Here is a 22,606-nt window from a genome sequence, read left to right on the forward strand (position 1 = left end):
AGAATAGGATGGTACAACCATTGGTCCAACATAAACCACTCTCACCAAAAAAGAATATATTTGAACCAAGGGACACAAGTATTATTCTCCAGCATGTGAACATGTCTACCTCTTAATCACAGAGAGGGGAGGGCAACACAAAATGGAAGGAACACTTAAAAGACTTAGTATTACTTGCAACAGTATCAATGATATAACTTTATAGTACTGAGAGAATTTGAGTTTTCTGGGAGAATGCAAGTAATGAATATCATTGTCAGTTTCTACCCATATTTTCCATCAAGGTGGGGTGGAGGGGCTTAGATATTAGGATGTAATTTCTTCAACACATTAATTTCACATGGCAGCAGATTTCAGTAGTATTTCACCATCTTTGAAAAAAGGAACTGGAAACTAAAGCTGATAGAGTGTCTAATAGCAGTCCCACTTTTTCTCATTGTTGGCAAAATTTGAGTCACAGGGTTCTTAATCTAGATCCTCTATAAAAGCTTCAAGTTTACTCTTTCATCATTTTAATTTAGCTATACCTCATGGAATAGTAACTTTATCCTTTGCTACCTGGTAGGAAGAGCAGACACAAAAGAAGAAATTTCAATCAAAGCCTCATCAGCATTATTTTCACTGATCTTGTTAATAAATCTGACGACTTAATGATTTTTTATAATATAGCAACTCACCTTGCCTTAATTACCTAGATATGTCAGATTAACATTAAAAATACTTTTATTCTCTATTCCCTTTAGCAGTCTAACATACAGCATGTGAATAGCAACTGACTAACAATAATGCTCAAAGAGATATATTGAAATTGGCTTATAGATTGAGTTCAGTATTTTATTGATGACTCCTATACCAGCCTTAGCCATGATAGGTGAACACCACCCTCAAATACGGAGAGGGAGGGAGAGTAAGAGAGAGAGTTCAGATTTTCTGTAGAGACATTTTCAAACTTGCAAAATTCTAGTCAAATGAAAGTTTATTTTCTATGATGTATTGGTAGGAAAATTAAATTTTGTCAATTGAGTTAAGTTATAAGACATTATTTTCAAAAGTAACATGTGTAGTGAATTTATTTAAATTAAGAACTTTATGGATTATAAAAATTATTTTCATCTCCAAAGTATAAAATAACCAACATGTAAGACAGATATTTTAAAAGGTGTGAATGTAAATAATCCAATTGATATAACTCCTTCCATGCAATTGTTAAGAGTTTCATCGTATTTTTAAAAGTACAAAAATACCTGGCTTGAATTTAAAAAAAATGTGTAAATGATTCAGAAATAATTTTCTTAACTAATTTTTAGTCATGAAATATACATTTGAATATTAACCATATTAGGGGAAAAAAGAAAAGTAAACTGAAAAAAATCTGCTCCAAACTGCACTCACAAATAATTAATTCTCTTTCTCTATAGGGAATGACAAAATTTTCCATTATGAGTCCTTTGGAATTATCTTGGATCATTGTATTGATCAGAGTAGGTAAGTTTTTCACATTTGATTATCACTACAATATTGCTGCTGCCATGTCCAATGTTCTCCTAGCTCTGTTCACTTCACATCAGTTCATAATTGGGTTTTTCTTAAAATATCCCTTCATCATTTGTTAGAGCACAATGATAGTCTGTGATAATCATATCACAAGTTGTCCAGCCATTGCCCAGTTGAGCATCTCCACAATTTCCAATTCTTTGCCACCAAAAAAGAGCTGCTGAAAATATTTTTATACATATACGTCCTTTTCCCCCCTCTTCAATACTTTTGAAATACAGACTGAGTTGCAACATTGGTGGGTCAAAGGGTATTTACTGTTTAGGGCCCTCTGGGCATTGTTCCAAAGTGTTTTCCTGAGTTGTTGAACCAGTTCAGCATGTCCACCAACAGTTATTAGTGTACCTACTTTTCCACATATTTTCCAGCATTTGCCAATGTTCTTTTTCTGTCATCTTAGCCAATCTGATGGGTGTGAGGTGATAATTCAGTGATGTTTTAGTTTGCATTTCATTATTAGAGATTTAGAATATTTTATATGACTAATGATACCTTTGATTTCTTCTAAAAACTGTCTTTTTATATTTTGACTATTTATCAATTAGGAAATATCATATTTTTTATAAATTTAGGTGAGATTCCTACATATTTAAGAAATTAGACCTTCACCAGAGAAATTGGCAATAAAATATTTTCCCTAGTTTCCTGCTTTTTTTCTAATTTTGGGCCCATTGGTTATGTTTGTGCAAAAATGTTTCTTTTCACTTAATGTAACCAAATTTATTCATTTTACCTCTTATGATGATCTCCATCTTTTGTTTGATTATGGATTCTTCACTTATTTGTTGATTTGAAAGGTAGTTTTTCTTCCATGTTCTCCTAATTTGCTTAAGATATTACTCTTTATTTCAAAAAACGTACCCATTTTGAGCTCATCTGACATTTTGATGTTAGATCTTTTTATATATCTCATTTCTGCCAGTAAAACTTCCACTTTTACCAGCAGTTTTTTTAAATGGTGAATTGTCTCAATACTTTACATCTTTTGACTTATCAAACACCAAGTTACTACAGTTATTTTCTTTTATATAATGAATCTAATCTATTTCATTGATTATGTACTTTATTTCTTAACCAGTAACAAATCATTTTGATAATTAGCACTTTGTAGAATAGTTTCATATCTGGTATTTCCTTAACTTTAAAACTGAAGGTTGAAAGTAGATAGATTCTGAAGGTCTTTTAGATCTAGATCTAGTTTATAGGTAGAATGTTGATTATCAATTATTGCCTTTGGTAGTCATTAGTTATTTCCACTATGAAACTCTGTGATTCTATTACTGTAACAAAGATCCTATCATTTCTGACTCAAAATGATAAGATTATTAAACTAAAGCTGGAAGGAAAAATGGAGATTATCTTATCCAATCCTCTCAATTTACAGATGAGGAAAATGAGACACAGAAAGGTTAATTGACTTACCTAAGTTTATAAAGGTAGTAAGTACAGTAAATGTTGGAGTTCTGTGATTCTATAGTACCTGACACCGGAGCGGAAATAGAAATGGAATGAAATCTCAGAAGGAATGAAAATGTGTAGCTTTTAATAATTGTACTAAAAAGGATGGGCAAAAGAGCTTCATGATGTCACTTCAGATAAGTACTTACTCACATTGATTCCTGGTGGATGGTAGATGACAATTAAGTAGAGCAATTAAATGAGCCAGGAAATCTGAGAGTCACATAATTGAACCTAGGTTCATATGTAGTGGCGAGGATAAACATAGACTCAGTATAGACTGATATGAAAACTCAACCATACATATTAATTACATGAAATTGTAAAATTAGCATTAAAATCTATATGCATAATATAGTAAATTTTCATCTATCTCTGTTATAGCAAGCTTGGTGGGCATGTCTAATATAAAAACCTTTAGAATCCTCATGGTCAACACTCAGAGAGGAAACCTGAACTTGGGATTTGAGGTCAATCAGCAGTGAACAAGGTATTTGCTTCATTTTCCTTATGTATGAATATGAATAATAAGTGCTTCTCTACGTGTATCTCAGAAAGGCAGAAAGATTAAGGAAAGAATTTTCTAACTTCTAATCAGGTCTTGAACACCTACTAGCTGTGTGACCCTTGGCAAATTATTTTACCTCTGCCTCACTATCTTCAAATGTAAAATGGAAATATAAATAACACCTCACTGGGTTGTTGTCAGGATCAAACGATATAATTTTAAAGTGCTTAGTACAGTGTTTAGAACATAGCAGGACTTAATGAGTCTTTCTACCTTCCTTCCTCCCTTCCTTCCTTCCTTCCTTCCTTCCTTCCTTCCTTCCTTCCTTCTTTCCTTTACTTGAAAGCTTTTAATAAATACTGGCCAATCAATACTCTTCAAAGATATTGATAGGTGTAGAGACATACAAGAACAGTCCAGATATAACTAATTTCTAAAACCAAATCAGCCACAGATTTATCACAATTTGCAGATTTTCTTCATTCTGACTTTTCTTGTTAATGTTTCATATATGTGAGTGAAAACAGCAAGAGCACAAATGTGAAGGAATGGGGAGGAATTTGTATCAAGTCTACAACAGATTATATGATCTTTCTCAAAACTTGGGATGCTATGAAGATGCAAGGAGAGAAGAAAAATGTTATACATGTGCTCTAGGGCAGCTAGTTGGTGCAGTGGTTAGAATGCTGGGTCTAGAGCCAGGAAGACTCATCTTCCTGAGTTCAAATCTGCCCTTAGACACTTATTAACTGTATGACTCTGGGAAAGTCATTTAACCCTGTTTGCCTCAGTTTCCTCATCTGTAAAATGAGCTCAAGAAGGAAATGGCAAAGCACTCCAATATCTTTGCCAAGAAAACCCCAAATGGGGCTACAAAGAATAAGATGACTGAAGAACTTAGATGTGCTCCAGAAAGCACACCTGCAAATCCCTGGGCATATTTAAGTGTCCTTTTCAGTGACCTCAGTACCTTCAAGAAGAATGTTGACTGATGTAAAGGTTGAGAAATTTAGTCAGGCAGCAATTATCAAAAGTTCATAGAAAAACTAATTAGCATTTTCTGGTTGTACACCAGAGTAAGATTAATTTTTTTTTTTTTGCATTTTGGAAGTGAGTTCAATGTAAAAGTGGTTTCAGTACATATTCATTACATATTAAATATTTACATATTATGTACATATTCAGTACATATCATATACTGTGCTATATATTGAATTATTGAATCAATTAAAGCTTGCCAGAGTTTGCCTCTATATAACTTAAAAAATTTGTTAAATATTTTATTTATATTTTATAATTTGGACAAAAATCTTGTAATTTAATTACTTACATATATTTTCATTTTTATTTCACTTGTGAGCAAACTGAGGAAACTAAAGTTAAGTAAGGTCAAATGACTTCCCTACACCCACATCAATTAATCAGTAACCTTTTGTTATGCACAATTCATCAATCACAGTCCTAAATCCTGGAAATACAAAAAGAAGCAAAGGACACCTTCTGCCAACAAAGAGCTTACATTTTATTTGAAGAGACAATATGCAAACAAATGTATAAAAAGCAAGCCATGGACCAGATAAATAAGAAATAATTAACCAAGGGAAGGCACTAGAATTAACAGGGGTTAGGGAAAGCTTCTAGTAGAAAGAGGGCTTTTAGCTGGGACCTAAAGTGTCATAGCTGCTAAGAGTAAGAGTTGGTTTTTAAATCAGTTCTTTCTCATTCCAAATCCAGCATTATATGGTATAGAGATAGTGAGAAGAAAGCTTGTAAGATCAGCTTTGGACAGTGTATCTGAATCTTAGCCCTCTGACCTGCTTTTGCTTTTTGTGAGGGAAGAAGTTACTCAGATGGAGTCAGTGGGACTATGGAATGTGAATTGTGACACTTTTTCAAGGGCCCATCATCTATGTTTTGTACTAAAGATATAGTTTGGAGAAACATGGTTCAGAGAAGGGGTTGCCTAAAGCTTACCACAAATTTTCCCTAAATTGGATAACTGAAGGATGTCTCTTGTTGGGAAGATTTTTTTCCTCTTTCCCCTTAAATAAAGCCTAACTCTCTGGAGTTTCTACCCAATACTCATAGTTTTATCCTCAGAAGCTAAGCAGAACAAGTCTAAGCCCTCATCAATGTGACACTTCAGATACCATAACATCATCTGTCTTGCTTTTTTACCCCACACTAAATGTCTCCTTTTCTTTTCTTCAACTGATCCTCACACTATAAGATCAACAGAGCCATTAACATCTTAGCCATCCTCTTGTTGAAGGTTTTTGTATTATCTCTGTTAATTGAACCTCAGCCAAAAAAATAGAATTCAATAAATCAACACTAGTTCTCTCTCTCTCTCTCTCTCTCTCTCTCTCTCTCTCTCTCTCTCTCTCTCTCTCTCTCTCTCTCTCCTTCTCTCTCCCCAATCCCTCTAATGGGGATGGAATCTGAATCCCCAAAAGGAAATAAAAAGAAAAAAACCCTTGTCTTTTGATCTGGACCCCAAAAAGGAAAAGCCTTGGGATTTTCCCACTTGGCCCAGATCCCTAGCATTTGCCTGAGGCAATGGGCCCTTCTCAGTTAATTAACTGCCCTTTCATTCTTGGCACCTAACCCCACCCTACACCACCACTCCCTTAATTACATCTAGACCCCTTCTCTGTTCCCAAAGTCTTCTGTATAAAAGATGCATTTTGCTTCCATTAAAATGTTCAGATTCCTTTAGAGTACGGCCAATGATTCAGATTCAGTCTGGCCAATATTGCAGATTTTTAGAATCACACCTCTCTTCTATCAGTGTTTTAATAAACCTTGTCTTTGCCTAAAAGAAGGCTTGGCTCAAATTCACTGAAGGCAGACCCATTTGTCACTATTTCAGGGTCCCAGCACCCCTAAATCTCAACCTCTGTACCTAAAGTTCTTCTGGCCAGGAAAGATTTCCAAGAGCTCAGGATGACTAACCAATTAGTGGTATCCATGACTAGCTTACTGTATCCTTTATCTGATGTGTTATTGAACACATTATGTTCAGTGCTTTTAAGTTTTTCAGAGGCCTCTGCATCTCAATTCATGTTATTAAAAATGGTAATAAAATGAACCAAACTTTTCATATTAAAACAATGTTGCATTTTGTTCATGACTCTTTTTTGGGCCATGCCAAACATGTCTATCAGCAAGTTGTCAAGTATATATTTTATAAAAAGATACTCTCACTTAAATCACTTCCAATCATTTTGATGTATTATCTTCCTCTACAACACAAAATTCAAATAAAAATCAAACAGGGACCTTCAGTAAAGGAGCTTTCTTAAAATAAATGAGTCAGAATAAAAACAACAAAACTGCTGTAGGGTATTTGGTTTTTGTATTCCTGCAGATTACTTAAGGAATCCTTTGTTAACAAATGAGTGACACATGGATTTGCATTTACTTTCCTTTCAGGGAAAGAGAATTCTCATCCACCAGTTATTTTGTTTAGGAGAGTGATTGATTGATTAATAATTATATTCACATTGTTGAGTCATAATTTGAGTATATTGGAAAAAAATGATTAGCTGACATTCATGAATGTATATATTGACACTTTTTAGTTATATCTAAGCATTTTATTTATATTATGTTTCAAATCTCAAATCTAATACTATCATTTATTTGTGCTTCTATCAAGGATAGTCACAGACATAAAAATATTTCCTTTGTTTCATTTTCCGATTCCCCCTCACCCCATGATGGAAGGTGCCTAGGTTCAACTTCCTCAAAAATGGCTAAAAGGATTTCTAAATTTAATTCTTATTCACCACACTAGACAAGGAAGAAATGTATTAGAGTAAAAGAATGTTAATAGAGATTTTAAAAATAAATGTCCTCAAAACAAGCTACGTAGCAAAGTGTTATGTTATTGTCTCCTTGCCCTGACACTGTTTTGTGAACTTATCCCTTGATCTTTCCCTGTCCAGAGTTTTGTGTGAGAGTAACTTATGATATCTTGAGAAGTAGAAGATATACAGGACCAAATGTAAACAGTAAAGATCCTGTAAAATGTCCTTCATCAACCTATGCCTATCATTTATTTTAACTATTCAGCTTGGCAGAAACCTATTCCTATTCAAAGACTCAAATATTTGTTGTGCATAGTAGCTGCTGCAAGAGCAAGATAGATAAATTCTGGTATTAATATCAAATAGGGTAAAACCCTATCAAGGGTATTAACTATCTACTCCTATGTCTATTATAACTTCACAATCTGTCCCATAGGTAATAATTCAACTTAGTTACCTATGCCTTATCAAGACTTAAGGAAGGATTTCTTGGAACAGAACTAAGATGTCAGAGAGAGAGAGAGAGAGAAAGAGAGAGAGAGAGAGAGAGAGAGAGAGAGAGAGAGAGAGAGAGAGAGAGAGAGAGAGAACTCAGCCAAGTTCTCCCAAGATTCCTTACCAAATGACTTTAAAATAACACCGCAAATCAAATTCTGGAGTGGCAGTCAAGAAAAAGCAAGAGCGAGGCATTCTTCTAGCTCAAGACAAAATTGGAGGCCAGAGAGAGCTCCATCGGGGGGGTGAGGGAAGCTAGGTGAAATACCACTGGTGGGAGTAGGTGGGGGTAACTGTTTCAGGAGCTATCAAGCAAGAGTGTGTAAGGGGAAATGGCAACTAGTTAGAAAGAGATTACAGTGCACCCCTGTGCTAGCACTAGACACAGAAAAAGGATCTATATTACAGGTAACTCAATTGCCTATATCCACTTCTGGATCATAGTTCAAACACAGAGAGGAATACTTTTATTCAAGAAAAAAGTCAGACCCCTGAGGGCCAATTTTTTGGTAACTCTGTTGCCCATACCCACTTCCAGGTCACATTTCAAGGGCAGAGAGGAGCACTTTCAGTGAAGAGGGAGAAGAAACCCTGAGGGGAAGGATCCTTCCTGATTAAGGACCAGATTCCCAAACAAGAAAGTGATAATCACACCACTCACCAGATCAAACCATCTTGAAAATACTAAAAACTTCCAAATCCCCAGAACTAGCTTTGAAAAAATTGCAAAGTTAAAAGAAATGATGAAGATTGAGTTATTATTCCAACCCATCCCCAAAACAGAGCCCAATATTAACATAAGGTTCCAAATCAAGAAAAAAAAAGAGTATAAAACTGAGAAAAAAAACATAAAGAACCTGACCAGAAAAAGCTACTATGGTGAAGGGGCAGATGAAATCATAACCTCAGAAGACATTGGAGTCAAACAGCTACAAGCAAAGCATCAAAGAAAAATGGGAGTTGGGCATAAACTCAAAAAGGATTGCTGGGAGAATTTTTTTTTCCAAGATTAAATAAAAGCAGTAGAGGAAACAATTACTAAAAAAAATTAAGTGAAAATTAATAGCTTGGTAAAAGAGGCCCAAAATATAATAAAAGAAATAACAACTTGAAATATAGAATTGGCCAATTGGAAAAAGAAATACAAAAATTGATAGATGAACATAACTCCTTACAAAATCTTTTCTTTTTTTAACGAGAATGTTTTGTGTGTTGTCTCTCCTGTTCAATTGTAATCTTTCTGAGCTCAAGGCTCATATATTAAATCTCTTTCTATTTTCCAAAGGCTGTTAATGTGGTTAAGTTGATTAATCATGTCTGACTCTTTGTGTCCTTTCAGACCATATCACATCAATATTGGCTATGGGGTTTTCTTCACAAAGATACTGGCATCACTTTCCATTTCCTTATCTAGTGGATTAAGGCAAAGAAAGATGCAATGACTTGCACAGGTTCATACACCTAATAAGTGTCTGAGGCTGGATTTGAAGTCAGGTCTTCCTGACTCCAGGCACAGCACTGTTACTCCTGATCCACTTGTCTCCTTCAAAGGTGTTAATAGTATCCCTTATAGATAACAGCCTCTCCAGGTTGCAAATAACTGTATAATTGTCCTCATACACTATGGCAGAGCCTCTTACAGCATTCAAGATTGTGACATGAATATCCACATCTGGACCCCTGCCATTGCTTGACTAAGGACTGTTTTTCTGTGGCTCCATAATGTGGACCATAGCAAGGAGATAGCAATTTGAATAAAATAAAAAACAACCTTATCTGGATTCTTCAACAATGATTGGGAGTGGGAGAGGTGGGAGTTGGTAGTGACAAGGAAAAAAGGCAGTTTAGAATTCTGGTTTGAGTGGAAATTTGCACTCTACAATACATAAATATTTTGTTTTGTATCATATTATATTTTTTTCAAATCAATTAAACTGTTGTATAAATATGATGATGTAGAGTAGATTACTGAAATAATAGTGAAGACTGAGGTAAAAAGGGAAGGGACAAAATGTGTAGATTACAAGTCAGAGATTGAGTAATATATAAATCCATATATGAAGGAAGGTCAGTGGTATTCTTCAAAGATGTTATTTATAAGACTAGACTATTTCACATGCCTTTAACTCTCTGGATTTTGTGCCTTTGTTCCCACTATGTCCATTGCCTTGAATATGATTTTTTTTTCTGCAATCTTTGCCTGTTAATTCCTACCCATTCTTTAAAATGAATGTATAATAGGGAAGTAGAAGGCTGTACTTGATGGTCAAATCCTACTGGTATGATTTTGAGCAAATTGTTTAACCGCATTAGGCCATGTTAGTACTTGGAAATAAAATTGAACTCCTATCTAAGAATATTCCAGTTTATAATTGCCTACATTAAACATTAGAATTGAGGTTTATTTTTTTTGTTTTGGGGGGTTTTTCTTTTCTAGGAAAACTATGGCATACAATGAGAAGGAAATGAAATTAATACTAGTCATGATACAGAATTTCATTTGTTCCTCTGCTTTAGTAGCTTGATGTTCCTGAGAGAGTTCTTTACTTCTTTCTTAGTGATCCCACCTGTAAAATGTGAATTGTGATACTTTTAACCTACTTCCTCAAAGAGATGTTGGGGTAAAAAAAATAAATTTTGCCCAAAGTCCTTTGGAGAAGCTTAGAAGGAAGATAGTGTATAAACATAGATCTTGGTAAGTATAAATCATATGCTGAAATAACAGTTCTATGTCAAGATACCTTCACCTAGACCTGTGATTTTCTCTTTAGAAATAATTACATTTGTAATTCAGGCAATTCATAGCAGAGAACAGAGATTTGTTTGTTTCATTTTGTTTTTTAATGTAAGGTTTTTGGTATGTAAATAAACAGATATGTAAAATAAAGAGGTGGGGGGAAATTAAAAAAAAGCCCTAGTGAGATTTCCTTTGGCCATTCAATCTATGGAAGTAATATGAGAGGGAAAGAGCTTAAAAAAATCAATTTTTTTTAGACATTTTAACAAATTGTTACTGGTTTTTTACCAAGAATGCAAGTCACTTCTTATAAGGCTAAATGAATATGCAGAGCTCCTACTTCATCAAATATTTATTAAAAGCCTACTGAGTGCAAAAACATGCAATAGTTGCCTGGTGGGAGGGGAAGATATTCCAATCCATTTCAGGATAAAAGTAATAAGTATGGATAGACTGTTTGATTTAAGACTTAAAATGTAAGGCTGGGGAAATGGAGGAGAGATAGAGAAAAACAGAGAATACCAGGAAAGTATGTTCACCCTCAAAACAGGGCAATGGCCAACAACTCCTAAAAATAGAAGGAAAAGAAAGGGATACATATAAACTTGAAAGTTTTCATGTCCTCAGGCATGATCCTGATCTGCTTCTGGACAAGAGACCACATCCTAGGCTCCTTAACGTTCTCAGGTCCAGAACTCCTGCTCTTGAGCCAATGCTGTATAGATTCGTGAGTGTCATATGACCCATTATATTTGACCAGTCTTATCTATGATATATCCCACCTGAGCCATTCCCTTGTCATGTACCTTCTTGTCATGTCAATGCATTTCTTCCTCCATACTCCATGTTTTGAAACCCTAGAACAATAATCAGATCAGTACTACACTTGTTACTAGAAAGAACACATCAGTCAACTCCACTATAGTCCCCCTCCCAATCCTTGTAGCCAGACAACACTCAAAACCTTTTACTACCTAACACATCACTATATGTCCTATTAATTCCTATGTATATGATAACTGTAACTTCTAAGAACTTTATCAGTATTATGGCAGTTAGAAAATGTATATACTTTCTACATTTTATGTAATGGTATGCTTAGAAAATCAACTAAAAAACCTAGTTGAAATAATTACAAATTTCAGCAGAATTTCAGGACATAAAATAAACCCATATAGAACAGCATTGCTTTGTATTACCAACAAAGTCAATCATCAAAAGATATAAATAACAATTACATTTAAAATAACTCTGGACAATATAAAATGCTTTGGAGTCTATCTGCTGAGATCAACCCAGGACCTATATGAGCCCAATTTAAAAAAATACTTTTAACATAAAGTCAGATCTAAATAACTAGAGAAATAATAATTGTTAATTGGCATGCCAAGCCAATATAATGAGATGATGGTTCTACCTAAATAAAATTTACATTTTCAGGACCATAAAAATCCAACTACCAATAAATATTTTATAAAGCTGGAAAAAATTAATAAAATTCACCTGAAAGAACAAACATTCAACAACATCAAGGGGATCAATGAAAATAAAATGTGTAGAAGGTGGCCTAGCAGTACCAAATCTCAGACTATTACAAAATGGTAATCATCAGAACAATCTGGGGCTGGCTAAGGAATAGGGTGGTGGACCAGTGGAATAGATTAGGTACACAAAGCACAGTAGTAAATGACTGTAGTGATCTAGTGCTTGATAAATGCAAATATTTAAGCCTTTGGAACAAGAATTAACTATTTGATAAAAATTTCTGAGAAACTGGAAAAGTAGTTTGGCAGCGAGTAGGTATAGAATATTATTTCACAAAGTATACCAAGATAAGATCAAAATAGGTAAATGATTTAGACATGGAAAGTGATATCATAAACAAATTATGGGAGCATGGAATATTTTATTTCTCATATCTGTGAATAAGGGAAGAATTTATGAGTAAATAAGAGACAGAGAGCATTATGGGAAATAATATGGATAGTTTTGCTTACATTCAATTAAAAAGTTTTTGTACAAAGAAAACAAATTCAGCTGAGATTAGAAATAAAGAAGAAAGTTGGAAAAAATATTTATAGTAAGTTTCTCTGACAAAGGCCTAACCTCTCAAATATGTACATAACTGAGTCAGATTTATAAGAATATGAGTGATACACCAATCCATAAATGAGCAAAGTTCATGAACTGGCAGTTCTCAGAAGAAGAAATCAAAGGTGCCTATAATCATATACCAATGCTCTAATTCACTATCATCAGAGAAATGTAAATTAAAACAACTCATATACTCTTCATACCTAATCACATTGACTAATATAACAGAAAAGGAAAGCAATAAGTTTTGTATAGGATATGGAAAAAATTGGGATACTAATGTCATGTTGCTGGAGCTAGGAACTGATCCAAGCATTCTAGAAAGCAAATTTAATGTATTTGCAAAGGGATATAAAACCATCAATACCACTATTAGCTCTGTATTCCAAAAAAGATAAAAAAGGCAGGGCAGGAAGACCTATTTATACAAAAATATTTACAGCAGCTCTTTTAGTGGTGGCAAAGAATTGGAAATTGAAGGGAAGTCCATCAATTGGGGAATGGCTGAACAAGTTAATGGTATATGATTGTGATGGAATATTCATGGTAAAATACATGACAAGTGGTATGGTTTCAGAAAAAAAAATAACTTTGAAAGAATTATATGCAATGACAAAAAGAGAGGTGAACAGAACCAGGAGAATATTGTATACAATAGCAGCAATATTGGCTGATGATCAACTATCAATGACTTAGCTATTCTCAGTAATAGAATGATTCAAAACAGTTCCAAAGAACGTCTTATGAAAACTGCTATTCACATCCAGAGAAAGAAGTCATGGAGTCTGCATGAAGATTGAAGCATTTTCTTTTATTTTCTTTATCTTTCCTCTTTTGTTTTAATCTATGTTTTCTTTTGCAACAGGGCTAATATTTAAATATGTTTTGAATGAGTACATGTATATAGCCTATATAAAATTACTTGCCTTCTCAAAAAATGGGGAAAGGGAGGGATAGAAGGAAGATTTGCAACTCAAAAATTTTTAAAAATGTTAAAATGTGTTTTTAGGTAATTGAGGAAAAAATAAAGTTTAAAAAAGAATATAAACTCCTTAAAGGCAGGCACTATGCTGCTTTTATATTTGTTTCTGCAGAGCTTATTATGGTTCTTGTCACTTATTAAGTACTTAAAGGATGTCTTTTTTTCATTCATTCATTTGTTCATAGTCCTCAGGTCATAATAGAAGAAAATATGTATTTTTTTTATTTTAAAACTATACCCTCTCTCCTTTCTTCATCTCCCATCTCCTTTTCTCTCTTTCTGCCATAGGTTCAAATTATTGGTGAGACGATGTTGCACAGGAAACCCTTATTTCATTGGAACCGTCTCTAGGCAATGGCCATCCAGTAATTAACGCACTGGTTACCAGCAAATAAGGAAATTGACTTTGACATTTCTTTGGTGCCTACTTGGTGCTGAAAATTTTATGATGTGATAAGATATATGTGAAGCTAAGATCATTCCCTAATATATGTGACCCAGTGGATAAAGAGCTGGCTTTAGAGTCATGAATATCTGAGTTCAAATCCAATCTTAGATATTTACTACCTGTGTTACCCGGGACAAGTCAGTTCAACTTTGCTTGCCTCAGTTTCCTCATATGTAAATTTGGGAATAATAGCAGCGCCTACCTCACAGAGTTTTTAAGAAGATCAGATGAGATATTATTTATGATTATTCACTTGCTTTTATAGACAGGGCAATACAAGATACAAGCAAGTAATTATTTTACACAGCACTGAAAGATAAAATGTAGGTGAGGGAAAAGAAATGCTCTTATCCTAAGAGTTTCATTTTTAATGGATGAAGAAAGAAAAGTTAAATAGTTGTCCTAGTGCTGGTGAAGGGGAGCTATTGACCAGATTTGGATGGAAAATAAAACAAGCTTGGGCTATTTTTTAAAGAGAGACAAATCTTTCTTGGAAATGACATCTGGACAGAAAGCCCTTTTATGTTTTTATTGAATTGTTTAGCAGGTAGCTGGTTGCTGCTGTGGCTTTCTTCCCAGAACACAACAATGCAGAACAGAATGAAACAACTTCCAAACACCTCTCCTGAAGTGAAGGCAAGTACATGATGTACTGAAGCAAAAGCTAAGGCACTCAATCAAGGTGCATAGGTAAATATATCAGCTTGTAAATGAGATAAACAGGGAGCCAGCCACTTCAAATGGTGTTTTCATCAAATAGAATAAAATAAAGTACAAAAAAGGATTTCAAAATGTTTTTATGCAATTTTGAAGTCTCAATTTAAAACTAAATGTTCAGTGATAACAAATAGTACAAAGATAGTTATTTACATAATCAGGATTCTAATCTAACTATAATTTCCATCAAATATGCTTTATAGGACCATCTACTAGGGAAGATTTTCTTTAATGGTAAACAGATATCATCTATTTGCCCCAACCAGAAGTCTCTTTCATTTCTAGGGTATTGCATAAGCAACAAGGTGATTTATAAACATTTAGGATATAATACAGAATTCTTATGATTCATATAAAGGCAAAAATTTGGCTCACATTTGTGTTCTAGATAGGAAAGGACTAGGACCACATCACCACTTTTTTTTCTTTTCCCCAAAGTGGTCATACTCTAATCACTTATAAAGGAAAAAAAAAACATAATATAGAAAACCCAAGTAGCATGAGTGGAGTTGGAATTCCAAGGAAGGAAAGATCTACATCTATCTCCACTCATTTCATTCATTTCCTGTGCACCTATGCATCAGAGTAAAGTTTTTACATTCCGCACACTCTTGCATGCCTGAGTTACCCTTTGACATTACCCCAGTATCGGTCACCTAGCAACACTGATCCAAAAAAAAATGCTGTTCTCATTCATATCATGATCCAGATTACTACTTAAACCTCAGGCCCTGCTTCCTGGTAATCTTTTGTCCTCTCCAATTGGTGCCTAGGTGGGCACAAAATTATAAGGGGTGAATGAATCATTTTCCATATTTGTGGCATATGTACACAAAAAATAGGAACTAGATCTCTGATTTAATTGGTATAATGAGTTCCCCTTTAGGATACATGATCTACCAAAGCAGTCAATCCCTTTTCTGAAATTTATAATCTGTAAAATTGATCCTAAGATTTTAAGTGACTTACTCAGGATTACAAAAGCAGTATGTAGGAGAAGCTCAATGTGAGCCCAGGTCTTGCTACTTCTAAGGCCAACTCTTTATCCACTCTACCAGATGTGACCATATGTTTACCATACTAAACCAAATTAATTTGCTACCTATTTCTTTTAAGATCCAATATAAAGCACTTTATTTACATTTTAAGTCCTAGACACCTTGGCCCAAACCTTTCTTTCCTCCCTCACTGGGAAATACTTCATCTCTTGGACCCTGCATTCCAGCAAAACTGAACATCTTTGGCTCTTGTGCAGTACAGACCATCACACACACACACACACACACACACACACACACACACACACACACACACACACACACACAAAAAGGTTATGTAATACATGACATTAAAGTATGCTGAACACACTGAAAATTTCAAACCCAAATAGTCATTTCAAATCCATCCTCGTGGACGTAAATGGAAAAAATACAGCTCAGGTCTTATACAGTATAGGCATTTCATAAGCAGATGTTGAGTAAATGAATGAGTCAATGAAATCAGTAACTTTTATCTCTCTATTCAAGGAAGCTTCATCACTAAGAAATCTATTTAAATATTAGTTTATTTATTTATTTTATTCTATTTACTACATAATACTCAAAGTATATGTTTCAGCAGAGTTGAGACAATCTTGTTTGGTTCTGTTGCCTTGATTAGGTACAAACCTTTTTGATTGAATCTAATAATAATTATCATAATGATTATGATTGCATTATATATGACTTTAAAGTTTGCAGCCTGGTTTAAATATTTGATCTTAGTTGATCCTTAAAACAACTCTGTGAAGCAGGTGTTTTTATTAGTTCAATTTTACAGAAAAGAAAACTGATAGTGAGAGAGGTCAACTGAACTGGCTGACATCACACAGCTGGTAAGATTCTGAGGTAAATTTAGAACTAAGGTTTTCCTGACCCCACATCCTGTAAGCAATCTACTGAGCTACCTAGCTGTCTCAATTAGTACTCAATGGGAAAAGGGCTGTATATCTCCTTGAATCAATCAAAGTGATTTTGTGAGACAAAGACTTGGCTTAAAAGCTTTTTTTATAAAACAGAGAATCTAACTTAGCATTGAGAAAAAAAGAGATTCTGATCATCTGGATTCAAGAGGTCGAAGTAATCGTGGAAAAAACAAAACAACCAAAAAGGACATAAACAACAACAACAGCCACACACTGTCGAACTGTGACAGCGAAGGGATCTGTGTCAAGGAAAGTCCATGGTTCTATAGGAACCATGAAGGAGGTTCAAGTCCTAAGAAAAGGTCAGTCCCAGTTTTCCTCAACTTTCCCCCAATGCATGTTTATGCATGGGCAACATGATACAATTTGCTGTTTTGTTACCCAACTGTTTCTAGCATATTGAATTCTCACTCCATGACAGAAGGCAGAGGTTGAATAGATATATGTATTAACTGTAAAACTAGCCAGAAAATACAACTCTCGTCTAAGCATTAAAGTTTTTTTTTTTTTCCAAAGTTGGTGCTTGTTGTAATTATGATTGAACTTACAACTTTTCGTCTTATGTGAGGCAACTGTTTGGAAATTCAGAGTTCCAATTCTGAGGTAAGAAAGAAATGATTTCAAACTAAGCCTTACTTAAAAAATGTGCTTGTATACTTTGGGTTAGATGATCAGGTTTTGAGCTTTGTCCTCAACATCATTCTATATAAGATGATTGTCTTGAAGAAAATGTTGTATGAAATATTAGTTATTTTTAGCTTATGACTTCAGTTGGACATTTAAGTTAGTATCTCAAATGAATTTTTTTCCATGACATTTATTCCTCTTGACAGACAAATAAACCTATAAATTTGGAGAAAAGTTAAATATATAATTCTTTCACTCCCCCAAGACATTTGCAAACAGAATACTATTTTTTTATTAGAGGATTTAGACTCAATCATTGTAAATGAACAAATGTCTTAAATATTTTTTATCAAGATAAATAATTTAAAGAATAATAAGCTATAATAATACAGAGGGACAAAAAGAGTGGCAGTTTTTTTTCCAAATACATTAAATATGGAATTACATGTATAGTTGAATGTAGATGTGCTATCTAAGAATTATTAAATGATTCTCCTCATTCAGAAAAATGTTGAAACAGTCAGAAATAGAGAAAATAATTGCAAACAGACTTAGCAAGATTACATCTGGCTTCTTTTGAACAGTTCTATTTAATAATGATGAGGTAAAAAATACAATATCAATATTAAATGCAACAGGCTTTGTTCATCTTCAGGATGCCAGTTCCCATTATTTGTTATCTGATTTTGAAATCAAATGTGCCACAAGTCAACTAAAATAGAAATCCTGCTTTTGAGAAATAGGGTATTGCTTCTGCTAATACAGCACTGCCTCTAGCAAGATTGCTTTACCCTGATGGGGATTTCAAAGTTACGAAGTAGTACAAATGGTAGGCACTAGGTAGACTTGTGGAGCTTATATAATCTTGTCCCGTTTCTCTAAAAGGGTAATCATTTTTTACTGGCTTCATATTCAATGGCAGTAATAAATGATTCTTAATGTACTTCATGGATAGAATTGGCTTATCCAACTAAAGATCAGCTCATTCTTGACTTATCAATCTAAGCAATCTTTGGCCTGCATACAAGTCTGCAGTTTACAAAACCCATAAAAAGGGAAATTGATAGTATTGATTATTCAGTTTGATTCAGTAATCATTTACTGAAGGTGTACTGTATGTCCAGTAGTTCTTTTCTAGGCATTGTAGAGATACAGAAGAAGTTGATAATACTCACCCAACAACAACAAAAACAAACAAAATCTATGAAGAATTTGTTTTACGGAGGGTACTATGAGTGCTTGGTGCTTTGGAAAAGAAAAAAAAAAGATGTATGTAATTTCCCTGCTCTTAGTGACCTTACAGTTTCATCTTACGAACTGACTATTTTTTCAGGGCGAAAAAAGTACACATACATGCAGTACATCAAAGAGAATATAAAGAAATATCTTGTTACATTTTACTTTAGTGGAAAATTTGACATATGCCTTGGCCTCCTTAGCTGGAGTCTCCTGCATAGAAGACACTTAAACATTGCGTTAGAGAGATCCCTGTACTAAAGCATCAATAACCTTTATAGGTTAACCTCTCCCCTGCTTGGGAGTATCCAACCAAAATATACTTTTCTGTGACTTCTATGTATTTTTCTAGCAATGCTCCCTGATGCTAAGGAAAACAAATTTACCCTGTTCCCCATTTTAAAGTCTTTCAAAATATTTTATGACAGAAGTATAACTTGGGAAATATGTCTACATTAGAGCAACAAGTAGACATCTTAAGTTAATGCGTATGCATGTTTGTGTGTGTGTGTGTGTGTGTGTGTGTGTGTGTTCAGGTGCATTTGTGTATATTGGCCTTGGAAGATGATCTTTTCAATGCCAGTAAATATTATCCCTCTTTAATCACTGTAGTCTTTATCCTTCAATATGTGATTATGACCAGAGAAAATCTCAGGGTCCAATTAACTTGTATTAATACCATGTGGTTGTCTTATAGAGCCGCCCCTTTCTCCCACCAAGAATCTTAATTCTCTGTTGATTTCTTCTCACTCCCAAGATATGCTTGTAGGGATTCCCAGCTTTCTTCCTTTACCCCACTCCGTTTTCTCATCTTCCACTCTCATGGTTAAAACATGAGTTCTTGTCTACCTAGGACATTCTTGGTTTGATTGTGAATGGAAATAAATGCTCCTGTGGGAAAGAACCACATACACACATACACAGATTTTTATTTTTTAAGTAGGCCAGCCTTCCATATAGGTAGCTATAAACAAACAAGCATGTCAAATGAGCTGCAACATACAAAATTAACAGACTAAAAGCACATACAATTAAAAAGGTAAGGGAATTTGAAAACATGTAATGACCATTTATGCATCAACCACATAACCTGTGGTAAGTGTATTGTTTCTTCTAATCACTTTGTTATAGGCGCATCATTTATTCATGTGTTTTACATACTTACAAAACACAGAAATCATATGCTATTTTCTGTCCTCAAGATGTCTATAGCTGGTACAACACAGGGCTACAGTAGGATTTTTATTTTTATCTGCATATATACTCTTTTATGGAGGCGGCTAGGTGAGTGACTACGATGATGTGTCAAAGATCATAGTGGAGGGATTTCTGCAATATGATAATTCTTTGTTAATCCATCTGTACTGTTAGACTGGCATTTAATAAATCACTGCAACCCTTAAAGGGAGCAGTGACTAGATTAAGCAACTATTATCATTATGTGGAGGGGAGGGAAGGAAGAGAAGAAAATGTAATTGTTCTAACAGCATGCATATATTGTTATCAGTTCCATGTGTCTCAAAAGATGGTCCTTCTGTGACAAGTTTATTTTTTATTTTGTATAAAGTAGAAATGTTTGAAATTTTGGAAAAACATATTGACTTTCGGTGATTTGCTTACAAAATAAATTGACCTTTGTTTTTCCATATGGTACTAGAGATTTTGATTTCTCAATATGAGGTACCACAACCCCCCTTACATATTATGTAAGATATCACTAATAATCATGTATTTATGCATATAGGTAGATTTGTATGCAATATCCTGTGTCTGGGGGAATGTATGTGCATAGGTACATATCACATGAACATGTCATATGTAACATCTACAAATTAATATAGATGATAGATTTCAACTTTGGTATAGATGAGACAGAGAAAGAAATAGAAACAGAGAGTAAGAACTGTTTCATTTGCCCTATAACACTAAATAAGCCCATAGGAGAAAATATTTCTCTTAACATAGTCTTTTGATAATAAAAAAAGTGGCAAACATTCATTGTGGAAATTCAACATAAAAGAATGGAAAATTAGTCTTAAACAAAATGATTCCCACACAAACTGACTTATTAAAAGGATTTTTTAAATATGAAAGTACTTATATTTTTAATCAAAAGGCACAAAGAGGGGATAAAGAAAATAAAACAATAAAGAAATGACATGAAGAGAAATTATTTCTATTATTTTATTAAATTAAATTTTGATAACTAAGAAAACTATTTTTTTTATTAAATTTGGTATTTATTCTAAATTTTTCCTTCAGTTATAATTCAGTCTATATGATTTTGTGGAATGGTAAAGGAACAACCCTGCCCTCTCCCATCTTAAAGCTTTTTCTTCATATCACTTCCAAACCTCATATCAACCTGTCAAGAACCCTCTCATTCAAGCAACAACTAACATTCAGTGAAGTATTTACCATCTTTCTTTGCCCTCCCTTACTCCTGGTTCTCAAATTGAAAATAGTATTTTCCTTAAAATTCCTCATGTCATTTGGTCCATATTTATGCTTTTAATATACTATATCCTACACTGGTATACTGAGATGGATAAATAGAATTATAAATTTCTCTCTCCCTCCAATAAGATTTTGAGTTACAAATTTTCTCCCCATTTCTACCCTTCCCCCCACTCCAAGATGGCATATATTCTAATTGCCCCATTCTCCCAGTCTGCCCTCCCTTCTGTCACCCCACTCCCCCCATCCCTTATTCTCTTACTTTTTGTAGGGCAAAATAGATTTCTATAGCCCATTGACTGTATATCTCATTTCTCAGTTATATGTAAAAGAAAAAAAAATTTGAGCATTTGTTTTTGGAACTTTGAGTTCCAAAATCTGTACCCTCTTCCTTCCCCACCCACCCTCCTTGAGAAGGCAAGCAATTCAAAATAGGCCACATGTATCATTATGCAAAATCCTTCTCAATACTCGTGTTGTGAAAAACTAACTATATTTTATCCTGTCACCTTTATTCAGATTTTTCCCTTGACCCTGTCCCTTTTCAAAAGGGTTTGCTTTTGATTACCTCCTCCCCCAATCTGCCCTCCCTTCTATCATTCCCCCACTTTTATACCTTTCCCCCTACTTTCCTATGGAGTAAGATACCCAATTGATTGTGTATATTATTCTTGCCTTAAGTCAAATCCTATGAGAGCAAGATTCACTCATTCCCTTTCACCTGCCCCCTCTTCCCTTCCAATAAAACTGCTCTTTCTTGCCACTTTTATATGAGATAATTTACCCCATTCTATCTCTCCCTTTCTGTTTTTCCCAATCTATTCCTCTCTCACCCCTTAATTTTATATTTTTTATATCATCCCTTCATATTCAACTCACCCTGTGCCCTCTGTCTATATATGTACATTCCCTTCAACTACCCTAATACTGAGAAAAGTCTCATGAATTACAAATATCATCTTCCCATCTGGGAATGTAAACAAAACAGTTCAACTTTGGTAAGTCCCTTATGATTTCTCTTTTCTGTTTACCTTTTCATGCTTCTCTTGATTCTGATATTTGAAAGTCAGATTTTATATTCAGCTATGCTCTTTTCATCAAGAATGCTTGAAAGTCCTCTATTTTATTGAAGATCAATATATTGCCTTAGAATATTATACTCAGTTTTGCTAGGTAGGTGGTTCTTCATTTTAATGCTAGCTCCTTTGACCTGCGGAATATCATATTCCAAGCCCTTCAATCCCTTAATGTAGAAGCTGCTAGATTTTGTGTTATACTGTGGTAACACAATGTTACCACAATACTCAAATTGTTTATTTCTGGCTGCTTGCAATAGATTTTCCTTAACCTGGGAACTTTGGAATTTGGCTACAACATTCTTAGGAGTTTTCTTTTTAGGATCTTTTCCAAGAGGAAATTGGTGGATTCTTTCAATTTCTATTTTACCCTCTGGTTCTAGAATATCAGGGCAGTTTTTCTTGATAGTTTCTTGAAAGATGATGTCTAGGCTCTTTTCGT

General features: G+C 34.2%; 1 long non-coding RNA gene across 3 annotated transcripts; it reads left to right on the forward strand.

The window, feature by feature from the left end:
• The first annotated feature begins 1,443 nt into the window (after positions 1-1,443).
• LOC118828311 lies at positions 1,444-16,287 on the forward strand. 3 transcript variants are annotated; one of them, XR_005008946.1, is made up of 4 exons: positions 1,444-1,485; positions 3,397-3,502; positions 10,386-10,522; positions 13,929-16,287. It is a non-coding gene; the product is annotated as an uncharacterized LOC118828311 (long non-coding RNA). The 3 variants fall into 3 exon arrangements; XR_005008944.1 differs by lacking the exon at positions 10,386-10,522; XR_005008945.1 differs by lacking the exons at positions 10,386-10,522; positions 13,929-16,287 and adding an exon at positions 8,366-8,871.
• The last annotated feature ends 6,319 nt before the right edge of the window (positions 16,288-22,606 follow it).

The sequence above is a fragment of the Trichosurus vulpecula genome, chromosome 1 (assembly GCF_011100635.1).
Source record: "Trichosurus vulpecula isolate mTriVul1 chromosome 1, mTriVul1.pri, whole genome shotgun sequence".
NCBI lineage: Eukaryota > Metazoa > Chordata > Mammalia > Diprotodontia > Phalangeridae > Trichosurus > Trichosurus vulpecula.